Genomic DNA, 22,774 nt, shown 5'->3' on the forward strand with positions numbered 1-22,774 from the left:
ATGTCAGTGTACATGTGAAACCTAACACGGTGCTTTTGGACGATGTCACCTCCTGGCAGTATGTAGGTGAAAAACAGGAGGGACCAAGGAGAGATCCTTGAGGTACAACAAATACAAGGAATTCAGAAAGGAAAGCGAGAGTTGGGATGGAGTAGGTTTTTGCAACGGTGAGGTCAAATATTAGTTTGTAGCAGAATGGGAGAGAAGGACATAACCAGAAAAGGACAGACAGACAGAACAAGGAACAATATCTGTGATTTGGTGAGGGGGACTGATGAGGAGGAGGCGCAGCCCAATTCCAAAGCACTATTCCTACATCAGTGACATCACCCAACTCCACCCGAGTCTCAGCTCATTTACTGAAATACTCGTCCATCCCTGTGTTATCTTCAGACTTAATTATCCAAACACTCCTGGCCATCCTCCCACATTCAACTTACAAGTAATCTCAAGAGTATCTTAAACACTCCTGCCCAAGTGCTCACTTGTACCAAAATTAGTTGATCCAGCGAAAGACTCCTATTTACAGGCAACAATTTAAAATTCTCACCCTTGATGTAATTCATGGCTGTGAACATCCCTGTCTCCCTGCACCACACAATCTGTTAGACCTCGACAACTCATTTGTGTTTATTCATTGCTTCACCTGTCTGGCTGTTTCTACTGTTACCAAGGCAACACTGTCTGGAATTCCTACCCTAACCCCGTCAGACCTGCTTTCCTCTTTTAAGGTGTTCCCGAAAACCTGCTTATTTGGCAATGCTTTTGATCACCTGACCTCATATCTCAATCTATGGCCTTATGTCAGAAGTTCTCAATCGTATTTCTGTGGAATTATAAACATGATTTGCACATACATTGTCAACTCTTCAATGTTGCTGAGTGAATAATCTATGACAGCACTTACCCAACCACATTGTGGGAGCACCTTAAACACATGAACTGCAGCTGTACAAGGAATTCAAACATCACCTTCGCCACAGGCAATGGGGCTTTGGCATTGATCAATGGTATCTGTGGAGGGAGAAACACACAGTTGATCTTTCAGGGAGCGCAAAATGCATTATAGGGAGGGAAAATGCTGCAGCATTTGGGATTTTCAAATTTGTGTTTTACAATGTGAGCTAAGTTCTATAAAACCTCTCATCCCATACCATGAAAATTTCCTTCTCTTCCTGGTCAATATGTCTTTCCTTCCCCTGCCCTGTACCTTCACACATTTCCAATGCCTTGGTCACAACAACACTGTGCTGCCAGTGAAGCTTGAGCATGCTCAGCACTTCCTGCTTTTGCTGCTGTTCATCAGGTGTAAGAGAGAGAGGGCTCATCCCTGTTTCTCCTAATGTCAGACAATAACAACTACCTGCATTGTATGGAGCCTTTCACATTGACAAATCTCCTAAAATGCTTCGCGAATGATGGAAACGTTGATTAAAGAATGATTTTTAGATACATCTTTAAGGCGGACAGAGGGGGTTAGGGAGGATATTCCAAAGGTTTGTGTCCTCGGCAGCTCCAAACTTGGAGTGATATAGGTGGGCAACATCTTACAACGGAGACAGTTAGTGACTAACCATAGGCTAACAACCTCATGTCGTAGCCCCCTACCCCACACACCAAGCCTTGCTCTCACAGCCTGCCATTACACACTACCTATGGTTAGCCACTAATAGTCTCCATTAACAGCTAGTCACCTTCCCCCAGCCAGATCGTTATCGACTCCTTTATTCAACTGTTCTTCTCACTCTATCCCCACCTATCCTTTACTCCTTATATCCTTCCATACTACCTTCTGTATATAAACAGACTTTTTTAAAAAAACTCAGTAACATCTGTTCTGTGGTAGGGACAATGGATCTTAAACTTTAACTCTGATTTCTCATCGCAGATGCTGCCAGACCCGCTGAGCTTTTCCAGAACCTCTTGGTTGTTGTTTCTGATTTACAGCGTCCGCAGTTCTTTTGGTTTTAATTTACCTGGTTGTAATTCAGGTCCAACAGCCTCTGTCCCAGTCTCTGTTGTCTCTCCCAACCCCAAACAGTGACACTGCATCTGCACAACTCATGGACATGTGTTGTCTTGCTGGCCGCACCCCTCATTCACTCCCATTGGCCGCAGGACCACACAGCCTCTCCTCCTATTGGTCTGGAGCTGCTGTTAATCAAGCCAGAGCCGATTGAGAGGTGAGTGGTTGGCTCCTCCCTCTCTCTGCCCTGGGATGAGCTTCATCATTCACACTGAATGGGGCAGTATCACAGCACAGGGGCTAGGGGCTATTCAGCCCATTGGGGCTGTACTCTCTCCCTCTGAGAGATGCTGCAAATCTGTCCGAAGTCCCCTCTCATGCACCCACAGCCCCCAAATCTTTCCTTAAAAAGTAAAACTCCAAGTCTGTTTCAGAATAACTGTTGAATCTGTGTTGTTCAGCCTGTTCCAGATGCTCAGAACTTACTGAGGTAAATAGTGTTCACATTTTCACCTTGTATTATTTGCCAATTACTTGAAAGGAGTTACTAAAAATTGTGACAGTGTTAACAATTCCTCTCTCTCTGCAAATTCAAGACCTTGGAACCAAATCTGCACCAGATCGAAATTACTGCTTCACCTTCTCAGCTCCAAGGATAATTATCTGTGATTCAGCTAGCTCTCCACAAAATAGAGTAATGCATCTTAATTTATTATCAAAGAAACAGACCTTTGGTCCAATTCGTCCGTGCCAATGAGGAATCCTAAACTAATGGATTCCCATTTACCATCTATTAGCCTGTATCCATCAAAACCCTTCCTATACATGTATCCAATTGGAAGCCCTTTAAATGTTGTGATTTTGTCAGCCTCCACTACTTCATCTGGTACCCCTCCCATACACACCACACTCAGCTTGAAAACGTTGCCAGTTAAATCCCTTTTAAATCTTTGCCCTCTCAATTTAAACCCATGTGCTCTAGTTTTGGACCCACCTAACCTGAGGAAATAGGACCCCAGTTGCTCACTTTATCCACGCCTCATGATTTTATAAATCTCCATGAAGTCACCTCTCAGTCTCTGACTCTCCAGAGAAAATAGCCCCAGCCTATTCAGCCCCTCCCTGTAGCCCAAATCCTCCAATCCTGGCAACGCTTTCGTAAATCTTATCCAAACTTTTTCAAGTTTCACACCATCCTTCCCAGAACAGGGAAATTCAAACTGAAAACAGAATTCCATAAGTGGCTTAATCAAAGTCCTGTCCAGCCACAATATGGCATCACAGCTTCTGTATTCAATGCATTGACCAATAACGGAGAGCGTTAATAGAGTCCCATTTCCCAGTGGTTCACCCTTCTCCCTCTAAATCCTCCCTCTTCATGTACCCAATCAGATGCCTTTTAAATGCTGCAATTGTTCTAGCCTCCACCCCTTCCTCTGGCAGTTCATTCCATACTTGCAATGCCCTCAACATGAACAAGATGCCCCTTAGACCCCTTTTAAATCTTTTCCCTCTCACCTTAAGCCTGTACCCTCTAGTTCTGGACCCACCGAACTTGAAAATGAGTCCCTGACTGCTCACTTTATCCATGCCCTTCATGATTTCATAAGATCACCTCTCAATCTCCAACTCTCCAAGGAAAATAGTCCCAGCCTATTCAACCTTTCCCAGTAGCTCAAACCATCCAACACTGGCAAAGTCCTTGCAAATGTTTTCTGAACCCTTTCAAGTTTCTCAACATTATTCCAAGAACAGGGAGATTGGAACTGAAAACAGAATTCCAGAAGGACCTTCATCAATATCCTGTACAGCTACAATATGACGTCACAACAGCTGCATTCAATGCATTGACCAATAACGGGGAGCGTACCAAATGCTGCATTCACTCCCCCGCCTCCTTATGATGATACTTTCAAGGAATTACAAACCTGCATTCCAAGGTCCATTGTTCAACAACGCTCCCCAGGACTTTATCAGTAAGTGTATAATGGCCCAGATCTGCCTTTCCAAAATACAACAGATCGCATTTATCTAAATTGAACTCCGTCTGCCATTCCTTGCTCCAATGGCCCATCTGATCAAGATCCTGTTGTATTCTGAACTAACATTCTTCACTGTCCACTACGCCTCCAATTTTCCCATACCTCATATATTCACATCCAAGTCATTTAAGGACCCGATATCCATCCTTGCAGCACATTACTGCTCACAGGCCTCCAGTCCACAAAGCAACCTTCCATCACCATCCTCTTTCTACCTTCAAGGTAGTTTTGTAATGGCTTGCTCTCCCTGCATTCCATATTATTTAACCCTGCTAACCAGTCTGCTTTGTGGAACCTTGTTGAATGTCCATATAAACAATGTTCACAGTCTGGATGAATCAATTTTCTTTGTCACTTCAAAACACTCAAGTTAGTGAGACACGATTGTGGCTTTATACGTGCACATCAACTCTCCCTGATCATTCGTTACCTTTCCGAATAGATGGATATCATGTTCCATAGGACCCCTTCCAACAACATGCCTGCCACTGACTTCAGACTCACTATTTTCTTGTTCCATGGCCTCCCCTTACCACCTTTTTAAAATAATGGCACCTCACCTGTCGTAATCAACGATGCAAATACCTCAGGAGAGGCCCAACAATCACTTCCCTGGATTTCCAGAAAGTTCCAGGATACACCTGATCAGGTTCCAGAGCTTTATCCACCTTGATGCGATTTAAGACATCCAGTACCACCTCGTCTGTAACATGGACACTTTTCAAATTATCACTGTTTATTTCTCCAAACTCTCGAGCTTCCATATACTTGTCCAGTAAAAATGACGTGAAATATTTGCATATCTTTTGCACCCGCTGTGGTTCCATAGACAGCCTTGTTGACCTTTAAAGGGGTCACATTGTCTGGTCCAGTTAATCTTTTGTCTGTGATATATTTGTTTAATCTCTTTGGATTCTACTCCAGGACATCCCAGAAAGGCCTACTTCAAGGACCGTAGTTTTCCTCCGACTTGATCAACAATGCTCTCCAACACATACCCTCCACTTGCCGCACCTCCGCCTTTACCCCACCCCTCCAGCCACAATAAAGAATATAACCCTGCGGTCTTCACCTTCCACCCCACTAATCTCCAGATATAGCACATTAACCTCTGTTATTTCTGCTACCTAAAGTCAGACCCCACCACCAGAGACATATATCCCTCCCCATCTCTATCTGCATTCTGCAGAGACCATTCCCTCTGCACTTCCCATGTTCAATGCACACCCTCCCACCAACCCACACTCCACACCCTTGACCCTCCCTTGCCGCCATGGGAAATGTAAAATGTGCGGCCACACCTTACTCTGACCTCTTACCAAGACAACAAAAGGATCTTTTAACGTCAAGCAGAGATTTGCCTGCACATCCGAAAACCTCATATACTGCATCTGGACACTATGGGAAATTTAACGTGGTTCATCCAACTAACCTACACATCTTTGGACTGTGGGAGCAAACTGGAACACCCGAAGGAAAACCTTACAGACACTGTGGAGAATGTGCCAACTTGAACACAGACAGTCGCCCGAGGCTGGAATCAAACCCAGGTCCCTGGTGCTTCGGAAGCAGTGCTAATCACTGAGCCACAATACTGTGGGATCTTTGGTTCTGATGCGCTGCCCCACTGATACCTCAGTCACTCACTCTGCCTCATTTCCTAAATGGCATTGATGACGGAGTGAAATTATCGCTAGACAGTTCATCCAGAGACCCAGATAACTTTCTGCGGACCCGGGTTTCACGGCAGATTTGGAACGTGAATTCAATAAATATCTGGAAAAAATAATCTAGCGACGACAAGGAATCCATCGTCAATTGTTGGAAAAACCCATGTGGTTCACTCATGACCTTTAGGGAAGGAAAATGCCATCCTTACCTGGTCTGGTCTGCATGGGACTCCAGACCTATACCAACGTGGTTGACTCTTAACTGCCCTCTGGGTAAACGCAGCAGTAAATGCTGGCCGAGCCAGTGACAGCCTCATCCTGTGAATGAATAAAGAAAACAGGTCAGGTTTTGTTCCTTCCCTAGTAGGTACATCCTACAAACTGAATCAGAAATGTTCTTGTACACACTGAACAAATACCTTTCCATCCAAGCCCTTAACACTACAGCTCTCCAAGGCTATGCTGATAAAGTTAAAACCTCTTATCATTACATCCATATTATTCTTACAGATAACGGAGATCTCCTGGTAAAATTGTGTCTCAATTCCCCGCTGACTATTGGGAGAGTCTATAATACAATCCCAATAAGATGGTCATCCCTTTCTTATTTCTCAGTACCAACCAAATAACGTGCCTGGAGGTATTCCCAGGAATATCGCTATAATGTTATCCCTAATCTCAGCCATAATGTTATCCCTAATCAAAAACACCTCTGTCCCTGCTCTGTTGTCCCCTTTCTATACTTGCTATAGCATCTATACCCTGGAACATTAAGCTGCTAGTCCTATCCATCCCTGAGTGATGCCTCTGTAATTGCTGTAATATCCCAGTGCCATGTTCAAAACCATACGCTGAGCTCATCTGCCTGACCTGTCAGGTCTCTTGCACTGAAATAAATGCAGTGCAACTGGTCTGTCGCACCTCATTCTGTGCCTTGCTCTTGCCTGTCTTGACAGTCTGACTGGTGAACAGTACCAGCCTCAGACTCACCTCTTTTCTCACTATCTCTTTAGGTTTACCCCGACTCCCTCACTGGTTTAATGCCTCCCAAGTGGCACAAGCAAATCTCCCTGCTCGTCAGGACCCCATGCTTTTCCCTTCCTATGTCATTGGTACCAATGTACAATGTCCTCCCACTGGTTAGTTTCCCTTTTCAGAATATTCTGCTCCCTCTGTGAGACATCCTTGACACTGGCACCAGGGAGGCACCACCTTATTCTGATCTCTCACTGTTAGCTGCAGAAATGGCAGACTGTGCCCCTGACTAGAGAGTCCCCTATCACCATCGATCGTGTGGAACTAGATATACCTCACATTATGTTAGAAGCCAGTCTCAGTACCAGTAACTTGGCTGTCAGTGCTACATTCCCCTGAAAGTCTATTACCACCTACATTTTCCAAAACAGTGTACTTGTCTGAGATGGGGATAGCCACAGGAGACTCCTGCAGTACCTACCTACCCTCCTAGCTTTCCTGGTAGTAACCCATCTACCTGACTATATCTGCAGTATCCTGCATTCCTGAGACTGCCACATATCTCACCACGCAGCTGCTGTCAATTCCTCACTGCCTTTAATCACTCCTCCATCAATCCATGCGATCCAATAGGATTTGCAATCACACTTGCTGCAGACATAATCATCAGGATCATTGAAACTCTCCCTAATCTCCCACATCCGACAGGAACAGCACGCCACTCTACAACAGGCCATCTCTCCGCCTTCACAATCTACAGTCCAAGACAAAGGCACAGTCTTACTGCTCGAAAAATACTGCCCGAGAATAACTTAATGCTTACGTTTCATATCTTAAACATTTAATCAAGAGACCCTAAGACATTAAAAAGAAATCCTCACCTGACTCACGATTGTAGATTTAATAAAATAAAACTGACTAAGATTGATATTTGAAGAGACTGAAACTCACTGAGCTGATCCCTGGCTCTGAATACTTCCAAGGGTGAGGTCTCTCTGAGGCCGGCTGTGAAATGTCACTGTTTCCCTTCTCTGCCCACTCCATTTCCAGAGAGGTTTTTAACCTCTCAGCCAGTCAGCTCAGAGAGGTCACTGCTTGGTTTTATTCACTGGGAGTTGGCTTTGCTGCCCAGACCAGTATTTATTGGCCACCTTCACTTGTCGTGGAGATAGTGGTGGTTAACCGCCTCCCTGAAATGCTGCAGTCCATGTACACCACAGTGATGTTTGGACCACAGTCCCCCTCTGGCCCCACAACCCTCCCTGTCTCTGTAATCCCCCTCCAGCTTCAGAAATTACATGTCCGTGTCATAAGATTTTTATTTGGATTCATTTTTGTCTAATAATCTCCCCCCCCAAAAAAAGTGAAATATTTCACCCCCAAACAATTTTCTGTTGATTGACCTTTTGGAGAGGCCGATACATGGACGTTGCAGTATTTTATCTCACATTGTACACGTAGAATGATGGTACTTTCTTTTAAACATTGCGAAAAAGGGAGGAAATGGCTTAATGGTAATCCTGCCAGATGAGTGACATGTGCAATGTTCCGAGGATTAGGGTTAGAATCCCAACATGGCTGATGGTGGCATCTGAATTCAATACAATCTAGAATGAAAAGGCGAAAGATGACCATGAAACTATTGTCGATTGTTAGAAAACCCATCTGGTTCACTAATGTCCTGTAGGGAAGGAAACAGTCATCCTCACCTGGTCTGGCCTACATGTGACTCCAGACCCACAGCAATGTGGCCAGCTCTCAACTGCCCTCAGGAAAACTACTTTTAAAACTGTTCACAAATACTCTGCAGGTATCACTTAAAAACTGGCTGTTCACATTGGGACCATGTGAATTTCTGAACGGCCTGAACTAAAACGGAGTTTCAGCTTCACCTTTTCCCTGTCCCACCTCACTCTGGTTACACCCAACTCCAAAACACTCTCATTGAGCCAAGCAGCACCCACAGTGCAGCCCTGTCATTTTCATTATCTGCTCACACCTACACTGCCCTCAGCCGCCTGTACTGTTCCAACGCATCTCAATGGGAGCTCAGGGACAGCACCTCATCTTTCAATTCAGCCCTTTGTAGACCCAGAGACAACATGGACCTCAGCAATTTCTGAATGAAAGACAGTTATCAGAAGCTGGAACATTCCACCTGAAAAGGTACTGGAATTTGAGTCCAAAAGGAGTTTTAATGGGAAATTTGCAGGTAATTGAAAATATGACGTTTACAGGTCATTGCAGGAAGAATAGTAAAGACATACTTTTCTCTTGGTATGTGATTGATGTGTAAATGCCTCTCTTCAAATCGTACACCCCCCATCCTCGGAAGAGGACATGTCCATGCGCTTCACTGTACCTTGCCCCCAAATAAAGATGGCGACCATATGCCAGGACCTATCACCACCTGAGGGCCGTAGCCATTTTCCCATCTGCTGCAAATGCGAGACTAAGAGTTTCTAATTCAGATTAAGGACCCTCACAGAGTGTCATTAAAACTTCCCAGTCTAAAGTGACTCATTTTCTCCCTGTCTCCGTGGCCACTCTCCCCTTCCCTGCTTGCGTCTCCCACATTCACCAATGGCCGAGTCACGTGGTACGGCATTGGCTGAGTTACTGGTGACGTGTCATCCCACTGGCCACACCCCTCATTCAATCCCATTGTTTGGATGACCAGATGGTTTCACTTCATCCACCAGTCCCACCACCTTTTCCTATTGGCTCGAAGCTGCCACCAATCAGCTGGACCCCATTGGGAGGTCAGTGGTTGGATCCTCCCCCTGTCGGAATCAAACCCGGAAGGTGGATGGATGGTGTCAATCAGGAACAACAAGCAGGAGGTGCTGGGAAAGCTCAGCAGGTCTGGCAGCATCTTGGAACAGGAATCTGTCCAGTGGCCCTTCCTCAGAACCGATGGGAGCTGGGAAAATTAGAATCCTGACAGTGTGGAAACAGGCCATTCGGCCCTAAAAGTCCACAGCGTCCCTCCTAATGGTATCCCACCCAGACCCATTCCCCGACCCTATTACTGTATATTTCTCCTGACTAATGCACCTAACCTACACATCCCTGAGCATTATGGGAAATTTAGCTTGGCCCATTCAACTAACCTGCAGATCTTTGTACTGCAGCAGTTAGGGGTTAAAGAATAAATAATAGGCAGGGACAGAACCCAAAGAGAGACTGTAACATTTGGAAAGATAAAGGAGTGGATTACGATCTGGCTAAGAGGGTGCATAGCTGTTAATGGAGGGGACAGGAACCTGTTTCTGGCAGCATCTCAGTGGAGGTGGTGGAAATGGCGACTGATGATCTACGTTCTGCTGCAAAAACAGACCCCAAGCTTCCAGCTACCTGACACTTTAACACACGAGCCTGTTCCCTGGCCAACATCTCTGTCTCATGCTTACTGCAGTGTTCCAGTGAGGCCAGAACATACCAAATGACCCCGTATTTCAAGGACTGCAATTTTCCCTCCCATGTGGTCAATACCATCCACTGTATCTCCTCCACTTCCCGCACCTCTGCCTTTGAAACCCATACCTCCAACTGCAACAAGGATAGAACACCCCCACCCCCAAGCTCCCCCCCGCCCTAAGTCCTTACCTTCCACCCAGATACAACACATCATCCTCTGCCATTTCCACAACCTACAATCAGACCGCACCACCAGATTCTTAAGGGGTTTGACAGAATAAATAATGATGTGTCGGAGGGTAAATACTGAGAGGGGAGTCCGAAACCAGATTCTGAGCCAGTCACAGAATCGAGGGTTCTGTTTCGGATTCATCAAGTTTATGGCAACACAGACACGGGTAGGGGGTTTCAGTAGCAATGGAGCTGAGGTGAGGAGGAGACAAACAACGTTTCAGAGATTGGAATTCCTGGTGTTTGGGATTGTGTAGATGTCTAATCAGAAGGTCAGCTTCACGTCAGATATAACTGCAATATTGTGAAGAGTGTAGTTCTGCTGCATAGTTCCCAGTGAGAGGGAGAGGCTCAGCAGGAAGGGAAAGGAATTTGTCAGGCAGCGGGTTTAACCATTACAATGTTTCATTGGAGGAACCTGCACCTCATCGAGTAGTGGGGATGTGGTAAGCAGTTGGATAACTGAGTAACAGTGGAGTAATGGCGAGGGATGATGGGGAGGGAGAGCTGCGCATCGTCAGTGTACATGTGAAACCCAACATGGTGCTTTTGCACATTGTCACCTCCTGGCAGTATGTAGGGGAGATACAGGAGGGGCCAAGGATAGATCCATGAGGGACACCAAATGCTAGGAATTCAGAAAGGAAAGGGAGAGTGGAGATGGAGCAGGATTTTTCAACAACCGTGATGTCAAATATTAGTTTTTCACAGAATCGGAGAGAAGGACATAACCAGAAAAGACAGAACAAGGAACAATATCTGTGAATAGGTGAGGGAGAGAGATGAGCATGAGGAGAAACGAGAGTTGGAACTATGGTTGAGTGAGATTAGGGTAAAGGGTCACGATGAGCTCGGATAAGGCTTGACATGAGACTGGAGAAAGTTTAGACAAAAACCGGGAACACCACGTGAGGCAGTTTGACTCAGTGGGTGGGTGGGTGGGTGAGTAGGAGGGAGGGAAGCAGATCATCAGATTATCTCGGTCTTATCTCTTACAGACAAAGACCAGGCATCACCATCACCATCCCTAGATATCGAGAGTGTGGTGCTGGAAAAGCACAATAGGTCAGGCAGCATCCGAGGAGAAGGAGAATCGCGTTTCGAGCCTAAGCCCTTCATCAGCCTGACCTGCTGTGCTTTTCCAGCACCACACTCTTGACTCTGATCTCCAGAATCTGCAGTCTTCACTTTCTCCTAAAATTTCTGGATGTGTCCCCCCAGCAGGACAGACCAGGCAGAGGTGGTGGCACAGACAGGGAGGATTTGCCCTCGGAGTACTCAGCATTGACTCCAGACACCAGGAAATCTCATAGCTCCTGCTGATTACCACGTACCATCCTCCCTTGGCTGATGAATCACTTCTCCTTCATGTTGAACACCATTTGGAGGAAGCACTGAGGAAGTGAAATGGTGTCAAACGTATTCTGGGTACAAGATTTCAATGTCCACAATCGAGACTAGCTCTGCAACAGAATTACTGACTGAGCTGGCCAGGTCCTAAAGGATATAGCTGCTCATCTGAGTCTGCAGTGGGTGGTGAGGGAACCAACAAGAGGGAAAAACATACTTGATCTCATTACTATGAATTGACCACCTGCAGATACATCTGTCCATGACAGTATCGGTAAGAGCGACCATCTCACATTCCTTTTGGAGACACAAGTCTTGGCTTAAAGTTGAGAAAAGTCTCCATTGTGTTGAGTGACACTATCACCGTTCTAAATGGGACAGACTTTGAAGAGATGTAAGATCTCAAACTGGATCTCTCTGAGGCATTGTGGGACATCAACAACAGCAGAACTGTACTCCAGCACAATCGGTAATCCCATGGGTTTGTAAATCCCGCTCTCACCCATCACAATGGACAGGAAAGAGGGCGTGCCATGAGCAGCACCAGGCATACCTAAAAATGAAGTGCCAACCTGTTGAAGCTACCAAACAGGACCATCTGCATATCAAACAGCATCGGCAGCAAGCAACAGAGCTAAGTGAACGGTGATGGACAATTAAACAACTCACTGGTGGAAGCATCACAGATATCCCCATCCTTACTCATGGAGGGGCCTCACACATCTATGCACCCCAGATAGGACAATGGCATTTGCAGCCAGAAGTGCAAAGTGGGATGATCCATCTCAGCCTTCTCCAGTGGTTTCCAACATCACAGATGCGAGTTTTAAGCCAGTTTGATTCATTTTGAATAACATCAAGAAATGGTTAAGTAGAGCAAAGGCTACGGGGCCTGCCAATATTCTGGAACTTGCCACCCACCAAGCCAAGTACCGCTCCAGCACTGGCATCTACTGATATTGTGGAACATTGCCCAGGCATGTTCAACACAAAAACACAGGGCAATCCATCCCAGACAATTTCCCTCTGTCAGTCCACACTCGATCAGCAGTAAAGTGATGGAAGATGGAAGATGTCATCAACAGGGCTACCAAGCAGCAGCTGCTCAGCAACAGCCAGCTGAATGACACACATTTTAGGCTCCACCAGGGCCACTCAGCTCCCGATCGTGGTACTGCCCTGATTCACAACCTGACAACCAGCTGAATCCCAGAAGCGAGGTGAGAGTGACAGCCCAGTCCTACTCCAACACCACTATTTCTAGCTAATTCTAACCTTGTCTCAGCTCATATACTCTCATCCACCTTGTGTTATCTCCAGACTTCCTTATACAAACACACTCCTGGCCAGCTTCCCACATTCCACCTCCCTGTCATCTCAAGAAAATTTAAATCTCTGCTGCCCAAGTACTTCCTCGTACCAAAACTTGTTAATCCATCAAAAGGCTCCTATTCATAATCAACAACATAGAGCCACGGAGATGTACAGCATGGAAACAGACCCTTCAATCCAACCTGTCCATGCCGACCAGATATCCCAACCCAATCTAGTCTCACCTGCCAGCATCCGACCCACATCCCTCAATTTAAAATTCTCACCCTTGATGTAATTCCTGGTTGTGACCATCCCTAGCTCGCTGTATCACACACCCTTTGAGACCTCGACAACCCATTCTGTTCGAGACTCCCAATGATCTGTTAATTCATTACTTCACCTGTGTGGCTGCTTTTACAGTCGCCAAAGCAACAAGGTCTGAAATTCGAAGCCAAAACCTCTCAGGTCTGCTTTTCCCCCATTAAGACATTCCTCAAAACCTGCTTATTTGGCAATGCTTTTGGTCACCTGACCTAATATCATCCTTCTCTGGCCTGATGTCTGAAGTTCCCAATAATATTTTTGTGAAATTACAAGCAGGATAATAAAATTACAAACTGGTCTTGATTTGGACATTATCTTCAAATCATCACTGTTGCTGTAATGAATAATCTGTAATGTCTCTTACCCAACCACATTGTGGGAGCACCTTCACCACACAAACTGCAGCTGTACAAGAAAGACAAACATCACCCTATCTACAGGCAACAGGGCTTTGGCATTAATCACTGGTATCTGTGGAAGGAGAAACACAGTTGATGTTTCCGGGAGTGCAAAATGGATTACAGGGAATGAAAATGGTGCAGAATTTGATAGTTACAAATGGAAGGAAAATACACTTGCTTATTGGAAAAAAAATTCCTGAGTGTCAAAGATTTTCCAGAAAAATATTAATAAGCAGCACATGGTCAGGGGCTGGGCTGCAGTGAAAAATTAACTTACAGAAATGTCTGTAAAAGTAATAGTAAAATACTAAATAAACCAAAAATACACCCATTGTTCAAGACTGAGGAGGCTAGATATTGACAAAATGGTCATGAGGGAGTCCAGAGATGAAGCAGAACAGTGTAAGCTGTTATAATCCCACAGTCAGAGATGTATTGCACCGACACAGACCCTTCGGTCTAACTCATCCATGCCAACCAGGTATCCGAACCTAATCTATCCCCATTTGCCAGCACTTGGCCCACATCCCTGTAAACTCTTCCTAATCACATCATGTGTCTATTTAGATGCCTTAAATGCTTTAATTGTACCAGCCTCCACCACTTCCTCTGGCAGCTCATTCCACCCACTGCATGAAAGAGTTGTCCTTGAGGCCCCTTTGAAATTTTATCCGTTCACCATAAAGCAATGCCCTCTACTTCTGGACACCACCACTCCAGGGAAAACACCTTGTTCATTTAGTCTATTCATGCCCCTCATGATTGTATAAAACTCCATAACATCTCTGCTCAGCCTATGGCACTCCAGGGAAAACAGCCCCAGCCTCCAACCTCAACCTGAATGCCTTTAAAGCAAAATGTAGATTTGTGAACAGGAAAAGAATTAAGGGTTATGGTGGGAGAGCAGGAAAGTGGAGCTGAGGCCCTGAAAAGATCAGCCCTCATCTTATTGAATGGCAGAGCAGGCTGGAGGGGCCAGATGAAAGTTCTTGCCTTGTGCCATCAAAATTGGCCTTTGTCCAATTCAGAACCTTAACTTATAGATCTGGTCTATTATTTTCTGTAACTATTTTAAAACTAGTAGAATTACCAGAGAATCCCAACAGTGTGAAAGCAGGTCATTCAGCCCATCACATTGATACTGACCCTGAGATACTAACCTCCACCTGTAACATTGCATTTCACAGGGACACCCAACCTGCACATCCCTGAACATTATGGGCAATCCAGCCTGGACAATCCACCCAACTTGCACGTCCCTGAACACTGTGGGCAATTCAGCCTGGATAATCCACCCAATCTGCACATCCCTGAACACTATGGGCAATTCAGCTTGGATAATCCACCCAACCTGCACATCCCTGAACACTATGGGCAATTCAGCCTGGATAATCCACCCAACCTGCACATCTTTGGACTGTGAGAGGAAACCAGAGGACCCAGACGAAACCCATGCAGAATATCCCAATAAAGGTGATCATCCCTTTCTTATTTCCCAGTTCCACCTAAAGAACTTCACTGAGCGTACTCCCAAGAATATCCTCCGTCAGCAAAACCAATGCTATCCCGAATCAAAAATGCCACACCCCCTCCTCTCGTCCCGCTTTCTATTCTTCCTACAGCATCTATACCCTGGAACATTAAGCTGCCAATCCTATCCATCCCTGAGTGATGCTTCGGTAATTGCTATAATATCCCAGTGTCATGTTCAAAACCATACCCTGAGCTCATCTGCCTTCCCGGTCAGGTCTCTTGCATTGAAGTAAATGCAGTGCAAATGCTCAGTCGGACCTGATTCTGTGCCTTACCCTTGCCTGTACCAGTCTCAGACATAACTCTTTCCTCACTATCTTCTTGGGTTTACACCCACTCCCTCACTGGTTTAATGCCTCCTGAGTATCACTAACAAATCTCCCAGCCTGGATATTAACACCTTCCAATTCAGGTACAATCCATCCTTCTTATGCAGGTCAACTCTACTCCAGAGGAGATCACAATGATCCAACAATGTTTTTCCTTTTCCCCTGCACCAGCTCCTTTGCCACTCATCCAGCACCTCCTCCTCTGTAATATGGACATTTTTCAGGATGTCACCATTTATTTCCCCACATTCTATATCTCCCATGTACTTTTTCACAGTAAACACTGATGCAAAATACTGGTTTCCTATCTCGCCCATTGCCTGCAGCTCCACACAATGGCTGCCTTGCTGATCTTTGCGGGTCTCTATTTTCTCCCTAGTTAGCCTTTTGTTCTTCATGTATTTACAAAAGCCCTTTGGATTATCCTTAACCCTATTCGCCAAAGCTATCTCACGTCCCTTTTTTGCCTCCTGATTTCCCACTAATTATACTCCTACTGCCTTTATACTCAAATTTTTTGGATTGGAATAAATGCAAAATATAACATCCTGATGAAACAAACGAGGGCAGGACTTACACTCAATAAAAGTAGGGCCTTGGGTAGTGATATGGGAACAAAGAGACCGAGGGCTTCACAACTTTGAAGTCTGTGTCACATGTAGATGGTTAAGAAGGTATTTAGCATGCTTGCCTTCACTGTTCAGGCCTTGGTACAGGAGTTGGGACGTTATGTTGAGGATGTACAGGACGTTGGGGAGGCATCTTCTGGAATACTCTGTCCAGTTCTGGTTGTGCTGTTATAGGCAGGATATTATTAAATTGGAGCAGGTTCAGAAGAGATTTACCAGCATGTTGCCATGAATGGAGGGATTGTATTATAAGGAGAGGCTGGATAGGCTGGGAATTTTTTCAATGGAGTGCAGAAGGTTGAGTGGTGACCTTATGAGAGTTTTTTTTTAAATCAGAAAGAGTGTAGATCATGTGAATGGCCGGGGGAGAGGGGGATTCAAAACTCGGATGCATTCATTTTGGGAAGAGATGAGAAAGGTTTGAGAAAAGACATTAGGGTTTCAAAAAAAAATGTGGAATGAACTTCCAGAGGAAGTGGTAGCTGTGTATACAATTACAATATTTAAAAGACATTCAGATACGTACATAAACAGGAAATATTTGGATGGATGTGGACCAAGCGTAGGCAGGTACAATTAGTTCAGTTTGAAATTATGGTCGGCATGGACTGGTTGGACAACAGGGCCTGTTTCCTTGCTGTATAACATTATGACTCTAATCCTCACTAACTCTAAATTCCTCCATCCTCAACTCTCCCGATCACTGTCACCTCATCCAGCCTCACAACTCTTCCTTATTTACATAATTCCTCTCCAAGCACAGAACGATCCCTATCTCATGTCCTCCACTTTCTCAAATCTCTGCGATATGTGCCTTTCTTTAGTTCCAGCCTTGAGGCTGCCCTCATTCACTCCGATTGGTTGGACGACCTGGTCCTCCAGTACTGCCCTCTGGCTTGTTGATTTCCTGGAGCAATGGCTCCCACAGCTGCTTAAACTGGATTCGGAGTTGACATCAATTATCCAGGGCCCACTGTGAGGTGAGTGGTGGGATCCTCCCTCTCTCTGCCCTGGGATGAGCTTCATCATTCACGGTCAATGGGGCAGTATCACAGAGCACAGGGGCTGGGGGCTATTCAGCCAATTGGGGCTATACCCTCTACCACTGGAGATGCTGCAAATCGGTCCCAATTCCCTTCCCATTTGCCCATGGCCCCCCAAATCTTCCCTTAAAATGTAAAATTCCAAATCTGTTTATGAATAACTGCTGAGTCTGTCCAGCTGCCATTCAGACTGTTCCAGATGCTCAGAACATACTGAATAAAATAATATTCACATATTATTTGCTAATTACCTGAAAATAGTTACTAAAATTGTGACATTGTTAACAATTCCCCTCTCTCTGCAAATGAAAATATCCTAGAAACAAATTTGTACTGGGTCAAAATCACTACTTAACCTTCTCATCTCCAAGGACAATTATCTGTGCTTCTGCTAGCTCTCCACAAAAGAGGAACACATCTTATTTTCATTTATTATCATAGAGATGTACAGCACAGAAACAGACCTTTGGTCCAATTTGTCCATGCCAACCAGGAATCCTCAACAAATGGAGCCCCATTTGCCAGCAATTGGTCCGTAGCATTTGAAACCCTTCCTATTCATGTACCCCATCGGATGCCTTTCAAATGTTGTAATTGTATCAGCCTCCAATACATCATCTGGCAGCTCAGTCCACACACACACCACACACAGCTTGAAAACTTTGTCCCTTAGATCCGTTTTAAATCTTTGTCCTCTCAACGTAAGCCCATGCGATTTTGTTTTGAACCCACCTAACCTGGGGGTAAAGACCCTGGCTGTTCACCTCATCCACGCCCTTCATGATTTTATAAATCTCCATGAAGTCACCTCTCAGTCTTTGACTCTCCAGGGAAATTAACCCTGGCCTATACATCCTCTCCCTGTAGCCCAAATCCTGCAATCCTAGCAAAGTCTTTGTAAATCTTGTCTGAACTCTTTCAAGATTCACAACATCCTTTCTAGAACAGGGAATTTTGAACTTAAAACAGAATTCCTGCAATGGATTAATCAATGTTCTGTCCAGCCTCAACTTGATGTCCCAGCTTCTGTACTCAACGCATTGACCAATAAACATAAGCATACGAAACACTACCTTCACTTGCCTGCCTACCTGCGACTCTACTTTCAAGGAACAATGAACCTGCACTCCATGGTCTCTATGTTCAGCAACATTCCCAAGGACTTTACCATTAAGTGATTTATCTTTCCAAAATCGAACATCTTACATTTGTCTAAATTGAACTCAGTCTGCCATTCCTCGCCCCAATGGCCCATCTGGTCAAGATCCTGTTGCATTCTGAACTAACCTTCTTCATTGTCCACTACACCTCCAATTTTGGTGTCTTCTGTAAACCTACTGACCATATCTCATATATTCACATCCAAGTCAATTATTTAAGCACCCAATATCCATTTCTGAAGCACACTGCTGCTCACAGGCCTCCAGCCCACGAAGCAACCCACTTTCAACACCCTCTGCCTCCTACCTTCAAGCCAGTTTTGTATCCAAATGGCTAGTTCTCCCAACATTTCATGTTATCTAACCTTGCTAACCAGTCTGCTTTGTGGAACATCATTCAGTGTCCATATAGACAACGTCCACAGTTGGCCTTCATCTTTGTCACGTCTTCAAAAAAACTCAATCAAGTTAGAGAGAGAGAGAGAGAGAGAGAGAGAATTTCCCACACACAAAGCCATGTTAACTGTCCCTAATCATTCCTCTTCTTTCCAAATACATGTAAATCCTGTCCCTCAGAATCCCTTCCAACAATTTGCCTGCCACTGACTTCAGGCTCACTGTTCTCTTGTTCCCTGGCCTTTCCTTACCACCTTTTTAAAAAATAGCACAGATCTTCTAGCACCTCACCTGTCATCAATGACAATATAAATATCTCAGGGAGGGGCACTGCCATCACTTTCCTAGCTTTCCACAAATTTCTGGGATACACCTTAACAGGTCCCAGAGATTTATCCACCTTGCTAGGATTTAAGACATCCAGTACTACCTCCTCTGTAATATGGTCAGGAACTGGGCAGCAGTGGATAATTGATTTACAGAAAGGTCTGTGAACACAATATTAAAATACTAAACAGAGCAAAAAATACACTCAGAGACTGAGGAAGCTAGATAATGAACAAGTGGACATCAAGGAGCCCAGAGATGAATCAGAGCAGTGTTCACTTTTATGATCCCACAGTCAGATGTCTAGCACCGAAACAGGCTCTTCAGTCCAACCCATCTGTGCCAACTAGATATTCTAACCTAATCTATTCCCATTTGCCAGCACTTGGCCAACATCCCTCTGAAACCTTCCTATTCAAATGTCTTTGAAATGTTCCAATTCTTGATGCCCTTCAGGCTCCTGGTGAACTTTCCCCTCTCACCCTAAACCTATATCCTCTAGTTCTGGGCTCCACCACCCCAGGGTAAACATCTTGTCTATTTACGCTATCCATGCCCGTCACGATTATATAAACGTCTTCAACATCACAGCTCAGGCAATGACAGTCCAGGGAAAATCGTCCCACTATTATGCCTCTTCCTGCAACTCAAATCCTCCAACCCTGGCAACATCCTTGAAAATCAATTCTCAAACCTTTCAAGTTTCAGTGCCTCCTTCTGACAAGAGGGAGACCAGAATTGCACACAATATTCCAATAGTAGCCTAATCAATGTCCTGTCCAGCTCCTATACTCAATTCTCTGACCAATAAAGGGAAGCATACCAAATGCCTTCTTCACTACCCTGTGACTCTACTTTCAAGGAACTGTGAACCTGCATTCCAAGGTCTCTTTGTTCAGCAAGACTCTCCAAGACCTTCCAATTCAGTGTGTCAGTCCTGCTCGGATTTGCTTTTTTGAAAATGCAGCACCTCACATTTGTCTAAATTACACCCTATCTGCCACTCCCCAGCCCATTGGCCCATCTGATCAATATCCCATTGTATTCTGAGACACAGTTTTAAAAAAAAAATCACACCACCAGGTTATAGTCCAACAGGTTTAATTGGAAGCACACTAGCTTTTGGAGCGACGCTCCTTCATTAGGTGATTGTGGAGGACTCGATCGTAACAAAGAATTTATAGCAAAAAAATGGCAGTGTGATGTAATTGAAATTATACATTGAAAAATTGATTGTCTGTTAAGTCTTTCGTCTGTTAGAATACAGCGTTGGTTTCACTTCTTTCACGTGTAAATCACAAAACTCTTGTTTTATTTAAAGTTGCATTCTCGGGTTCGCTGTTAACAATGGTAACATATTATCTAGCTATCACCATTGTTAACAGCGAACCCGAGAATGCAACTTTAAATAAAACAAGAGTTTTGTGATTTACACATGAAAGAAGTGAAACCAACGCTGTATTCTAACAGATGAAAGTCTTAACAAATAATCAATTTTTCAACGTATAATTTCACTTACATCACACTGCAAATTTTTGTTATAAATTCTGTGTTACGATCGAGCCCTCCACAATCACCTGAAGGAGCGTCGCTCCTAAAGCTAGTGTGCTTCCAATTAAACCTGTTGGACTATAACCTGGTGTTGTGTGATTTTTAACTTTGTACACCCCAGTCCAACACCAGCATCTCCAAATCATATTCTGAGACTTTTATCACTGACCACAATACCATCAATTTTGGTGTCACCTACAATCTTACTAACTGTACCGCCTCTACTCACATCCAAATCATTTAAATGAATGATGAAACAAAGCCAGAGTGAAAAAAAAAATCCATTTCCCTGGGTGTGAACGTGCTCTGTGTAAATCCTGCCCCATGACTCTCTATCAGGGAGAGCTGCACATACTCCCCTCTGAACTTTGCCCCCTACAAAGATGGCGGCTGCACGTGTCCAGTGAATCATTGCCCCGAATAAAGATGGCGGCACTTACTCGAGTCGATCACTCGATGAGGTATTTTCCCGTTTAGTGCAAAAACGAGACTAAGTTTCAAATTTGTCTTTTCCGATGTGCACCAAATTATTGCAAAACCTCTCAGCCCAGACCAACACCATTTCCCTCCCGCTTGCTGCTGTTTATTTCTTTCCTTACCGACAGCTCTACGCCCGCACAGCCGCGCTGTCCGCGAGATGATCACGTGGTATAGTCAAGTCCCGCCTCTCATTCACTCTGATTGGTCGGAGGGCTAACTGCCCAGCCAGGTCCTCCAGTCCCGCCCTGTCCTTTCATTGGTCCGCTGCTGACATCAATCATCCTGGGACCATTGTTGGCTGGAGCATGCGCACTGCTTCGAGGCTTTTGTTGCTGTTCATAAGTTATGAGTGAGGGACAAAGTTAAAAACACACAACCAGCTGATGACGCCGCAGCAGCAACGCTAATGCTTCCAAATAAACCTGTTGGACTATAACCTGGTGTTCTGTGAATTTTAATTTTGTCCATCCTAATCCAACACCAGCATCTCCAAGTCACGACTGAGGGAGGAAGGCATAACATAAGAACAGGAGAAGGCCATCCTGCCCTTTGAGCTTGCTCTGCCATTCAATAAGATCATGGCTGATCATTTCCTGGACGCAGAACCATTTACCCATGTTCTCACCGTATTCCTTAATTAATTTTTTTTAAAAAAAGAAAAGCTACCTTAGCTTTAAAAACGTTTACTGAACTAGCATCAACTGCTTCCCTGGGCAATGAATTCCATTGAGGTTAAGAATTTTCTTCTCAATTCAGTCCTAAATTTGCTGCCTCTAATCTTGAATTGGTGCCCTCTTGTCCTAGATTCACCTGCCAGTGGAAATATCCTCTCTACTTCTATTTTATCCATTTCATTCATTATTTCATATCTTTCCATTCTTCTGAATTCCACTGAATATAATCCCAATCTTCTCAGTCTCTGTTCAGCCCACCCCCTCAACTCTGGAATCAACTTATTTAACCTCCTCTGCACCCCCTCTAGTCCCAGTACATCATATTCCCAATTCCTTCGTCTCCGCCGCATCTGCTCCCAGGAGGACCAGTTCCAATACCGTACAGCCCAGATGGCCTCCTTCTTCAAGGACCGCAGAGACCCCCAGACGTGATCAACGATGCCCTCCACCGCATCTCCTCCACTTCCCGCTCCTTCGCCCATGAGCCCCGCCCCTCCAACCGCCACCAGGACAGAACCCCACTGGTTCTCACCTACCACCCCACCAACCTCCGTATACATCCGCCGTCATTTCCGCAACCTCCAAACGAACCCCACCACCAGGGATATATTTCCCTCCCCTCCCCTATCAGCGTTCCGAAAAGACCACTCCCTCCGTGACTCCCTCGTAGGTCCACACCCCCCACCAACTGAACCTCCACTCCCGGCACCTTCCCCTGCAACCACAAGAAATGCAAAACTTGTGCCCACACCTCCTCCCTTACATCTCTCCAAGGCCCCAAGGGATCCTTCCATATCCGCCACAAATTCACCTGCACCTCCACACACATCATCTATTGCATCAGCTGCACCCGATGTGACCTCCTCTATATTGGGCGGACAGGCCGCCTATTTGCAGAACGCTGCAGAGAACACGTCTAGAACACCCGGACCAACCAACCCAACCACCCCGTGGCTCAA

At 45.1% G+C, this 22,774-nt stretch overlaps 1 long non-coding RNA gene across 1 annotated transcript; it reads right to left on the reverse strand.

The window, feature by feature from the left end:
• Positions 1-949: 949 nt before the first annotated feature.
• Positions 950-21,299, reverse strand: LOC132824825 (uncharacterized). Its single transcript, XR_009645710.1, has 3 exons — positions 21,261-21,299; positions 5,888-5,996; positions 950-1,014 (listed from the first exon to the last, which is right to left on the reverse strand). It is a non-coding gene; the product is annotated as an uncharacterized LOC132824825 (long non-coding RNA).
• Positions 21,300-22,774: the final 1,475 nt, after the last annotated feature.

The sequence above is a fragment of the Hemiscyllium ocellatum genome, chromosome 19 (assembly GCF_020745735.1).
Source record: "Hemiscyllium ocellatum isolate sHemOce1 chromosome 19, sHemOce1.pat.X.cur, whole genome shotgun sequence".
NCBI classification, from domain to species: domain Eukaryota; kingdom Metazoa; phylum Chordata; class Chondrichthyes; order Orectolobiformes; family Hemiscylliidae; genus Hemiscyllium; species Hemiscyllium ocellatum.